This window comes from Triticum dicoccoides, chromosome 3B (assembly GCF_002162155.2).
Source record: "Triticum dicoccoides isolate Atlit2015 ecotype Zavitan chromosome 3B, WEW_v2.0, whole genome shotgun sequence".
Classification (NCBI taxonomy): domain Eukaryota; kingdom Viridiplantae; phylum Streptophyta; class Magnoliopsida; order Poales; family Poaceae; genus Triticum; species Triticum dicoccoides.
In genome coordinates, this window is record NC_041385.1 from 655667377 (window position 1) to 655678986 (window position 11610).

An 11610-nucleotide genomic window follows, 5' to 3' on the forward strand; every position below is an offset into this window, starting at 1 on the left:
ACGGCTATGGCCCTAGTGGGTCCCTAGTGTCATCCAGTCAAAATAAAGTCATCTCCTGAATCCTCATGTTCGTTGACCATGTTAACAATGCTCGGTGCCACAGCGAGCGCAACAACTCGAAGGACAACGGAGAGGGCCTCGCGGGCCCTACGGAGGTCTGATACAGCGCCCGCTGCTCATTCAGGAAGCCAGGATCATCGGACACCTATAAGCACCTTCGAGAATATGAGACAGCATGAAACGGTAAGGCCGCGCTTGGGAGCTCTGGTTTATTTCAAACCTGTACTAACATACAAGTGTAATTTACTCGTCATCGGAAGGCCCGAGGTCTGTAAGTAAAACCGGCGGGTTACGCATGTAATTTGAGAGACCAGTGTATATTTTACGAGCACTGCTAGATGAACGACATTACCAGACGATACATGCACGACGTGCGTATCATGCCACCCATGGGCAAGGCTGAAACAGCAGCTAACGGCTGTATTAGCAATCGTCCGAGTGTCGTTCAGCGTTTTTATCGTGTGTGAAGTACTTCCGATATTTTACTAGTCGAAATCGACCAACCAAGCGCCTTCGCCCGAGACAATCTGCTTTAATTTACAAGCGTCAGTTTTACAAGCGGTTTTGGTTGGAAAATGATGATCCAATCATGGCCTAATATCATGAGTTGGTCGGAAGATCATATGGTTTCACGTCTAACCTACCCGACATGTCGTATAGGCTATGAATCAAAACATCAGACGATGAACTTCTTACGCACGGAAACAACAGAAGAGGATGATCTTCTTAACAAGCAAATCACTGGCATTAGATCAACATGCAAAACAATACGAAGCATTATTCTCAGGAGGCACAGTGAACAGCTCGTGATGCCGCATGCCACAACATTCCAAGCTCAACTTTGCAATCAAACACAAGGCCTGGCATTACATAGACAATATCCAGAACAAACTCTTAACACAGGAATATCTCAGCAGAGTAACTATTTACTTCTAAACTGGACACGGGAATAGGAAAAACACTCGAGGCTGCTCACAACAAGGGCGTCCCACTCAAAAATATCAAATGCATGTCTTCTGGCTAACATCAATGAGCAAATTTTGACAAGGTTTTCCAATTCCAATATATTAAACTAACGTCTTCTTTCTAACATCAATGATTAAACTTTGACAAGCTTTTCCCATTCAAAATATGTAATGCCTATGATCGTGTCCTGTCATAGCTTCTTGTACTTGTTTGGGCACTTTTTGCCCAGGGCACTCCATGTGTTGTTAAATTGCCAATGGTCCCTGCAGACTAGTCATGTCACCGGTGTCAAATAATACTCTGTAAAGCTTCTCGGTCATTCCTTCTGTAATGTACCGCAGCTAGTGACTGCTTCTTTCTGCAAAGTGGAACGACAAACTGGACCCAGTAACACAGCAGTTTGCCTTGGACACATTGGCTCCTTTTGTGCAGTTCAACTAAAATCGAAGTTGGAATAAAACCGAGCTTTAATTTTGATATCCCTGTAAGCAAAAATAGGTATAAGGGAAACAATTACTGAGAAATAACGGTTGATGACTTGTCTTAATGGGAAACAAAGCAGGAGAGTAGCAATTCTCCATCAGTGTGATTCATTCATATTGACTGAGACATTATCTTAACAATGCCTTGTTTCAACATGTATAAAGAACGACAAAGCAGAAAAGTACCATTCCTAAAACAATGCAACTAATTCATTTTTAAAGAGACATTTCTTAACAATACCTTGGTTAAACATGTAGAAAGAACTACAAAGCAGGATAGTACCATTCCTAACAAGTGTTGCAGTTTTGAACTAAGATTCAGTAGTTAATTAATTCTGAGAGTGGCATTGCTTAATTTTACCAGCGGCATTAGATTAACAAAAAGCATAAACAGTTCCAGGGGAGAGTGGGCGCAACAACAATATGTGCTTCCATCTACTTATAAAGGGGGTGATGCAGAGTTTGTTGTAACAAAGCAACAAGCATCATGTCTGGGTTGGTCCCATTTTTGTTCACTTCTTAATGGGAGAAGACAGCAATACAATAGCTTCAATTCAACATTTATTTAAAAGAGTCAATACAGGTAGCACAACATCTCAAAGCACACTGCACAATCATGTGGATGAAGGCCTGTACTGACCTTTCATGAGAACACCAGGATAAAATACGAATCAGCTAACACGAATAGGAAATCCAATCTCCTTTTGTGCAGTTGCACTGAAATCAAGCAAAGTGTTTCGCGTAGCGAAGCAAAATGTCACAATAGCAACAAGTTGAATAGATATCATGTGGTTGAGACCAAGATTTGAAACAACTCGACAGGAACACTAGAAACAAATACCGGATCTCCTTTTGTGCAGTTCCACCAAAATTAAGCAACATCACCGGTGTGACATTCATGTTGAACTGCACAAAACACTCTTAAAACATAAGTGTTTCGAGTAGCGAAGCAAAATGTCGCAATAGCAACAAGTTGAATCGATACCCCTGTTTTAACAGAGGAAAAAAGGAAATAATTACTTGCTGATAATGGAGGATGAAACAAACGGTGATAGAAAGAAGCATCTAACTTATCTTGGATGGAAAACAAAGTAGGATAGTAGCATTTCTAAAACGTTTGCATTGATTCATATTAACAGAGACACTCTCTTGAAACAAGATTCGTTAAAAAATGTAATTTACTTTTAACAGTGGAATTACTTCAATTTTCCGGCGGCATTCTTAGATTAACTACAGCAAAATAGCTGTATGGGACATGCTAGCACCATGTGCATCCACACGTATAAATGGGTGATGCAGAGTATGTAGCCAAGCAGCATATCTGTGTTGGTCCCATAATTGTTCTCTTTGAACTTTTTTCCTATGTGAGGGAAGCAAATCTAGTCCTGCACAAACTACCTGACCCCCCCCCCCCAGTTTCTTTCCCTTTTCAACAAAGAGATCGGTTCCTTACAAATGTGTGTACTGGGCTACCCCCTTTTTCCCTTTTCGAACAACAAAGAGGTTGGATAGCCAGTCTATACTACTTTTCCTCCCTCCTTTCCTCATTGAACCACTTCCTAGATTCATGCTCCACCCCACCGCACCTTTCTTTCCTCTTTGAACCAAGACCTAGATTCGACTATAGATCAAAAAAGATCAACATGCAGCTAGAGCAACGACGGTTTCAGAGAAACTTATACCTTAGGGTCGTCGGGATGAGGCAAGGCGTGGTGCGGGAGGCCGGATCTGCCCACACTACGTACGGCAGCAAGGAAGAAGGGGTCGGTGGCCCTCCCGCACAGGCGCTGGGTGAAAGTGAACAGCGCAGCCGGTAGTGGATTGCCTCCCTCGCCGAAGGTGATAGAGTTAACGCTGCACCTCCTCCCCTTCCCGGTGTGACGGGATACGGACGCCTCCTTCACCAGCTGTGAGGGGGGAGAGAGAGACAAGAGGCCAACGCAGTCTTGTTTAGATCTGGTGAAGAGAGGGTGAGAGACTGTGAATATAGCAAACCCTAGCAAATGAACGCTGAGCCTCCAGCGTGTAACATATATGTATTGCGACGAGCGTGTGGAGAGTGCAAACCCTATCTTGATGGGAACTAAACTAGGATACCCGAGAAAAAAAAGCATTTCTTCATTTAACCAGTGATAGTACTACCACCATATGGACAATGACCGCACAACCACCATGTACATTTTGTCGAAACAACATGTATACCTCCACCAAGGCATAAATAAGGACAGTTTTTTAAGGGTCTGTCTAGGACACATCTAGATGTCTAAGTTGATGTCCACTCTATTTGTGGTCTATTTTTTTTTGTCCTAGTTTTTTTTCTTTCTTGTTGCTACATTAAATACTTGTGGGAGCTTAGATGTGATATCCTTAAATAACATCTAGATGTGAATTAGACAAACTGATTTTCTAACGTACCAAGAAAGAAAACTCGATCAAAAACACGCCCCCGCTTCCAGGTCGCGAGAGTCGTCGCGCACACACACATAGACATAGACATGCATATCCGTGTTTACATAAAATTCCATTTCCATCTCCATCTCCAATCATATTTGTCCAACTGGCACATTATTTACGTTGTTAATTATATACACACCAATATTAATGTACAACATCTCTTGTTTGCGCACGTCCGGACCGCTGCCACGGCTGGTCCTGACCAACCCGAACCCTCTTCATCACCCGCGCGTGCTTCCCGCCCGAAATGGTCAGTGTCGCATTCATGTCCGGTCAGAGCGGACGCGACCTCTCACTGGCGCCGGCATTGAAGTGGCACGGCGGCCGAGAGAGCGTCGCCCGCGCCGCTTTCGGGTGCACACGGCTGCTCCGCGTTCAAAGGTCGCAATAGCCGGCTACAACATGCATGTAAAAAGTTCTTGGGAGTTCGTGCTACAGCTAGCTGTCCTCTCCCAACTCGTCAATCTCTTCTAGTAGTGCTAGTGGTACTCCATGGCGCGATCCATCGACAAGCAGGCGGGAAAGTTATCGTATACTCGGTTTGCGGTGAGTGGCATCCCGAGCGATCGTGTGGGGTCGAGCCGTGGAGGAGGGTGAGACACGAACACGACATATGTGATTTAAACGTTGGTTTTGCTCGATGGCGCGATCTAACAAAACGAAGCGTTGGTTTCTCTCCGGTTCCATTTTTTCTCCGGAAAAACGAAAACTTTCCACTCCATTTTCATTCCTATTCCAAGGTTGCCCCGTTACAACATTCCATAAAATACAAAGGAAAACTAACACGCATGCTGATGCATCTCAATGATTCACAGATTATAGCCAATATTTACTTCACAACTAAAGAAAAAAGTTGTGAGAGCGTGTACGAAAGAAAAACTACTGATGGGGTCACTACGACTTAAACCCTAAACGCTAAACATGATTTAATTCCCTGGCCAGGTAGAACCTATCGAAGGAAAGACGGCTGGCACCCTCGGATCATACGATGCTTTTGTGCAGTTCCACTAAAATTGACCTGAGCATCCCTGATGGCAAAGATATTGAAGAAGTGTGATTAGAATAATAGTACTGGCACTAGTTCATGAGACATAAACTCATCACAAGTAGAAGCCGGTAGAAGTAGAGAAAGATCGACATGGAGATGGAGCTACGGCAGTGGAGCAAGACGGCTCGAAAAGGAAGATGGACTACCTGGGACGTCGGGCTAGAAGGGCGGCTGGGACGCGGCATCGGCCCATACCGCGGTGACCCCCGATTGGGACGCATCGACTGTGGGTTTTCTCCCTCGCCGATGTCGACCACATCTACGCAGAACATTGTTCCCTTCCCCCAGCTGCGGGATCAGGCCCGTCGTTCGATGCTTGTGAAGAGAGCAACCTTAGCAAGCAGGCTTGTAGCTTAGGCTCCTGCTAGTGCATATATAGTGGTTTTCTTTTTATCTCCATATCAACCACTTTATATTGCGTATGTGTCATTCAAGAGTGAAATGATGGTTGCTTCTTCCGACTAACTTACTGTGTGATTTGACTGCTCCTTAGTGGCCCCTACACGTACTCCCCCTACGTGTATGCAACAGTCACATGTACACATGGACGCAAAAACGCGCTCCACACCCTAATGCATGCATGTCTGAGCACACGACGGAACACACATGGTCACGCTAAGTGCTCAACCTACACGTGCATGCACACACATACTCAGTCAGGGTGATCTAGTGACCGTATAAACACCGGAAAATATATATATTGAGCGCAATGAGCGTATTATGAAGTCCATTGATTATATTTTTACAAATATACAGTGACAAATAGTGTATTTATCTCGTTTGAAATTAATCCATATTAACCGGAGAGGGGGCAGTATGGACTAGCATTACTTGCGCGCGGTGGCTCGCAGGACAAGGAGAAACTTTTGACTAATGCAAGCTCTCCCTCGCTCAGGCGGTGGACGTGCAACAGTTAATTCGGTGTCAGGTTGCCAGAAGCATACACTATACTACTAGTGCTACTATTGTTCGACTTCCCGAATAGGCGGACAGGCAAGCGCAAAGTTTACTACTACTAGTACTACTAATATAGTAGTCTATAAAGGTACGTACTATTCTAGTACTAGGAACCGGATGGAGGAGCGTCTGCACTCTTATTATAATTTTAAAATGCGACAAAGCAATCTTCAACACATTTGGTTCTCTTCGAGGGTTCTCGCATGTGATAATGGAAGTTGATTGTATGGAACACTCGCCACAATTCTCGCTTAATTCTGGCTCATATCCTGTTACAAATAGTAGCGCTCAGTAATATTTCCTCTTTTTTTGTTATTTAGCATGTAAACAGGTCAGTAAACCTTGCGGCGCATCTTCGTGCGAACCGTGCTTGCTGCACTTTGAATGTGGTCGAGAGCTGTCTTGATGAAACACCTCGCTTCCTACTTCTTTTTTTGTAGGGTACCTCGCTTCCTAGTGACCAGTGTCTTGGTTGATCGTCCTAAGAATGCTTATATATGAATAAAGCTCTCTCATTTACCCACAAAAAAGATTAAGCCATATTAACCGGAAAGGAGGGAGTATGGACTAGCACTATTTTTGGTGTGTCCCGTCAACTCGCAGAACAATGAGATGCTTGCAGGACAAGGTGAAGCTCCCTTAGACTAGCCACAATGGGTAGTAACATACACGTATCCCTGGACTATGTTACTACCTTCATAGTGGGTAGTAACATAAGTGTGGTAACATGCGAAGCTTCATTTATTAGGTTATAGACTCATATTGCATTGAAACATGTGATGTTACAGTAACTAGCTAAGTTACTATAACTATCTCTCTCCTCATTAACTCACTGCCACATAAGCAAATTTGCTGAGTTGGACTCGATGTTACTGCTGAAGTTACTCCCACTATGGCTAGTCTTACACCTTTTGACTAATGCAACCTACCCTCGGTGGACATGCACGTCCATTAGGTGTCAGATTGTCAGAGGCATACGCTGTAGTACCCAACATGCGGAGTACCAACATTCACTACTAGGGAAAATCCTATACACAGACGCTTAGTAGTAGAGAGGGTTAAAAACCCTCGCTACTGCTACTTACTAGTAGCGCTGGTTTTTAAACCTCGCTACTACTAAGTTGATAGGAGTAGCGCGGGTTTTAACCCCCGCTACTACTAAGCGGTCTCTACCGTGCCCCCCGGGACATGCCATAGTAGTAGCGCGGGTTTTTAACCCTCGCTACTACTAAGTTGATAGCAGTAGCGTTGGTTTTTAGCCCTTGCTACTACTAAGTGGTCTCTACCGTGCCCCTAGACCATGCCATAGTAGTAGCGATGGTTATAAACCCGCGCTACTACTAAGTTTTTACCCCTCGCTACTACTAATCGGTCTCAACTGTGCCCCTCGGGGACATGCCATAGTAGTAGCGAGGGGTAAAAACACGCGCTACTACTAAATACTGGGTTTCAAACTCTACCCCCCCCCTGTGGATCGCCTTTTCAGTTTTAAAAAAAATAAAATAAAATGATGAAAATGTCAAAAAAATAAAAGAAAATAAGTTTCCCATGTGATATGTGGTCTAGTTCTTGGGAAAATTTGCAAATATGAATTTCGACTTTATTTGCAAAATCTCTCGAGAATTTGTAAAAATGGGCATAACTTTTGCGTACTAACTCGGATGAAAAAAAATTATATGAAAAATCATCTACTCGAAAAGTTACATCCGAATTTAATCGGGGGAACCCCATTAAACATTCTCAAAATCCTCAAAAACCTAACAGAAAAAAGTTACGGGGCTTTTAAGATCTGGAGGCAAAAAAATTACAAAAAAATTCATTTTTTTAATTTTTGTTAAATCTGGTCAAACTATGGTCAAACTAATTATTCAAGAATATTAGTGTTACTAAATAATTATTTCAAGCTTTTTTGAATTTTGGTCAAATCTGGTCAAACTATGGTCAAACTATGGTCAAACAATGGTCAAACTAATTATTCCAGAAATATTAGTGTTACTAAATATTAGTGTTATTTTTTAGAACAATAGTTTCAAAATCAAACAGTGAAATGTGTGACTTCATGCTCATAGGATTGACAACTAAATATTAGTGTTATTTTTTAGAACAATAGTTTCAAAATCCAGAAATATTAGTGTTACTAAATATTAGTGTTATTTTTTAGAACAATAGTTTCAAATTCCTGAGGTTAATAGGATTGACAACTTACTATTGTCAGGAAAATAACAAGTGCAGACTTGGAAACGAGGGAGAATAGAACCCGGAAGTTAAGTGTGCTCAGGCTGGAGTAGTGAGAGGATGGGTGACCGTCCGGGAAGTTAGATGATTTGGAACGATGAGGGGTGATTAGAGATTAGAGATTAAATTGAGCAGCGATGAGGGGTGATTAGAGATTAAAATAATTCAAAAATTTGAAAATTAGGGGGAAAATAAAAAAAAATCGAAAAAATTCAAAAAAAATCAGAGATTAGAGATTAGTAGTAGCGCGGGTTTTTACCCACGCTACTACTAACAGACGTAGTAGTAGCGCGGGTGGCACCCGCGCTACTGCTATAAGTTAGCTGTAGCGCCTTATTAGTAGCTCGGGCCCCCGCGCTACTAATAGGCCCAAAACCCGCGCTGCTGCTAGGCTTTTCCCTAGTAGTGATTGTTTGACTTCACGAAGAGGCGAAGATCCAAGCGCAGTAGTACAAGTAGTACTACTACTAGAACCGCATGGTGGAGCGTCTGTACTCTTATTTTTTTTATCTCTGATAAAGTACACGTTTATTCCGGAGAAGGGCGGAAAACGGCAACCCAACATGTAATGAATGATATCGATCAACCAACCATGTTCGAATATATCTTGGCCTCCGTGCGAGCCCGTCTGTGTGTTCTACCTCCTTGTCTCTCTCAAGGAACGGCGGGTTGGCTCTTTGCTGTCAATTGAGATCGGTTTGCTCACACTCCTGTCCCACATGTCAGTGATATGCCAAGAGGAGGTGCGTTGACCGACTGGCCATACGCGTACTTGGTTTTGCACCTTCATACTACTCCTCCCTCCGTCACAGTTTACCGGGCGCGCTTCATTATGATGCATTTCTCTCAATGCATTTCCAGCACCAGAGAGACTTTAGATGCATTTGGTTTAATGCTCAATTAATTAGGGCGTCGTAACCGCAATCAAGTCCACAATTTTCTCTCCATGTACTCTGTACTACTACGGAGTGGAGTACGTGCATGCATGTGTGTACCCAGGGTGGAAGCACTGCATGCATGTGTGTACGCATTATTCCTTTACTAATAGACGCCGTGCTATAACTACCAATGCTATTTTTCAAGCCGATCGCTAGTCGCCTTGGTCCCACAGATTTGTTTTCTTTTTTCTGAAGCGCGATGTATAAATAGTGACAGATGGAATAGTATGAGCGGATTCAAAGAAGAGCGTATTGATGGTTGCTTCTTCAGAGCAACTTACAGTGGGAAAGGTGGGGCTTATGATTTGACTGCTCATTACTCACTATTAATGCGGAGCAACGACCGGGCTGAGTCTCCCATGCGGTTGTGCACTACCCCCTAGGTTCTTAAATATACTCCGGGGTATTTGTCTTTCTAGAGATTTCAACGAGTGACTACTCAAATATTTGTCCTTTTAGAGATTTCAAATGGACTGGCACATACGGATGTATATAGACATATTTTAGAGTGTAGATTCACTCATTTTGCTCCGTATGTAGTCACTTGTTGAAATCTCTAGAAAGACGAATAGAATATTTAGGAACAGAGGGAGTACACATACGAAGCAAAATGAGTGAATCTACACACTATAATATGCCCGTTTGAAATTTATAAAAAGACAAATATTTAGGAACGAAGGAATATAATTTTGTGCATGGCACATGGACCCGGATGATGAAGAGGCTTCTGGCAATGCTATCAAGCTTCCATCATTTGTTTACATAATTGACGTACTATACAAATAATTTTCCAGCGACATGGAATTGTACAATGGTGTGAGCTTTCAGCTTTTGTTTCGCGTGTCTTGCCATCGATGCTCTTTCGGAAAACAATAAAAAACTAACTCCCTTGCTAATACATGTCAATTATTAGCAGATAAGAGCTAATAATTACATCACAACTGAAAACAGAGTTGTGAGAAGGTGTTAAATTAAAATTGATCCATGCTTTCATTGGCAGCAACGTCCCCCCAGCTCTGTCTAAATCAACAAGGCATGTTGGGAAAAAAAGTAGCTGTATGGAGCATGCAACATTTCGATCATTTTGTGCAGTTCCACTAAAATAGAGCTGAGCGTCCCTGTTCCAAAGGTATTAAGTGTGATTACGATAATAGAGGATTGCTGATGAAACAATAAACACACAAATAGAAGTCGGTCACCTTTGCAGTCTCTCTTAAGACTAACTACTTGGAGAAGATTAGGCTGAGAGTTGGATGAGGAGGATAGAGCAAAACCAATCTCCCTTTGTGCAGTCGCACTGAAATGTAGAGACGTTGCCCGTGTGACATTTTAGTACAACTGCACAAAACACTCTTATGAAAAAAGTGGTTTGTGCAGTTCACCAAAAGGTCGCAATAGCAACGAGGTGAAATGGATAGACCTGTTTGCAAAAAAAGAGGTAGAAAGGAAACAATTACTCGCCAATAATAGTTGATGACACATGCGACGACAAAAAAGAAGCATATTCCTTGCCCTAAGGGAAGATAACAACATGGTTGTGTTTGTCTAAAATGGTGTGAGGACGAGAATGCAATATGGAAAGTACGTTGGACGAGCTATGTTTTGGGCAAAGAACTATGGAAGATCCACATGCATCGACGTGGGAAGATGGGCAGTGGAGCAAGGCCAGAGGGGATACCTGGAGGTCGTCGGGATGTAACTAGGTGAGTGGCGGCAGGCGGAATCTGCGAGCAGGTGGCGCAGGCCCTGCCGCGCCGAAGCTTGGTCAGAGAGAACGGCGTGTACCGCAGATCGGGACGTGCTTCCTCGGCTTCGTCGAATGGAGAAACGATGCACTTCCTCCCTTTCCCCCGGCGGACGGGATGCGGCCAGATCAGTGACCAATGGTGAGAGAGAGAGAGAGGCCACCGCACTACCTTTCCCCCGGCGGACGGGATGCGGTCGGATCAGTGACCAACGGTGAGAGAGAGAGAGGCCACCGCACTCCCTTTTCCCCGGCGGACGGGATGCGGCCAGATCAGTGACCAATGGTGAGAGAGAGAGAGAGACCACCGCAGCCTTGTGTGAGATACTCTGAAGAGCGACAAACCAGGCACGCAAGGCTCCATTGTAGATAGTGAGCGGACTACCTTTTTCTCCATAAAAATTGTTTTATATATTGTGTACGTGTCATTGAGCGCTATAACTTTATTTAAAAATAACGCGGCAACGCGTCAAGTCGAACTTTGTTTCATGCAGGTGTGGTACACGACCTCCCTAGGTAAACAACCACCACAGTCGGTCAAATTAGCACGTGGGCTGCCATTTCGTAAAGAAATGAGCTCCACCGTGTACCCGCGCGGGTGTGGCTGGGCACGAAGCGTGAGTACGTGCACGGTGCACCTATTCTCTTCTTGTATACGTACACCACCTACGTGGGGTTGTGTGAGAGAGATACAAACCTAGAGAGATATAGTGTGTGGGTTCTTGA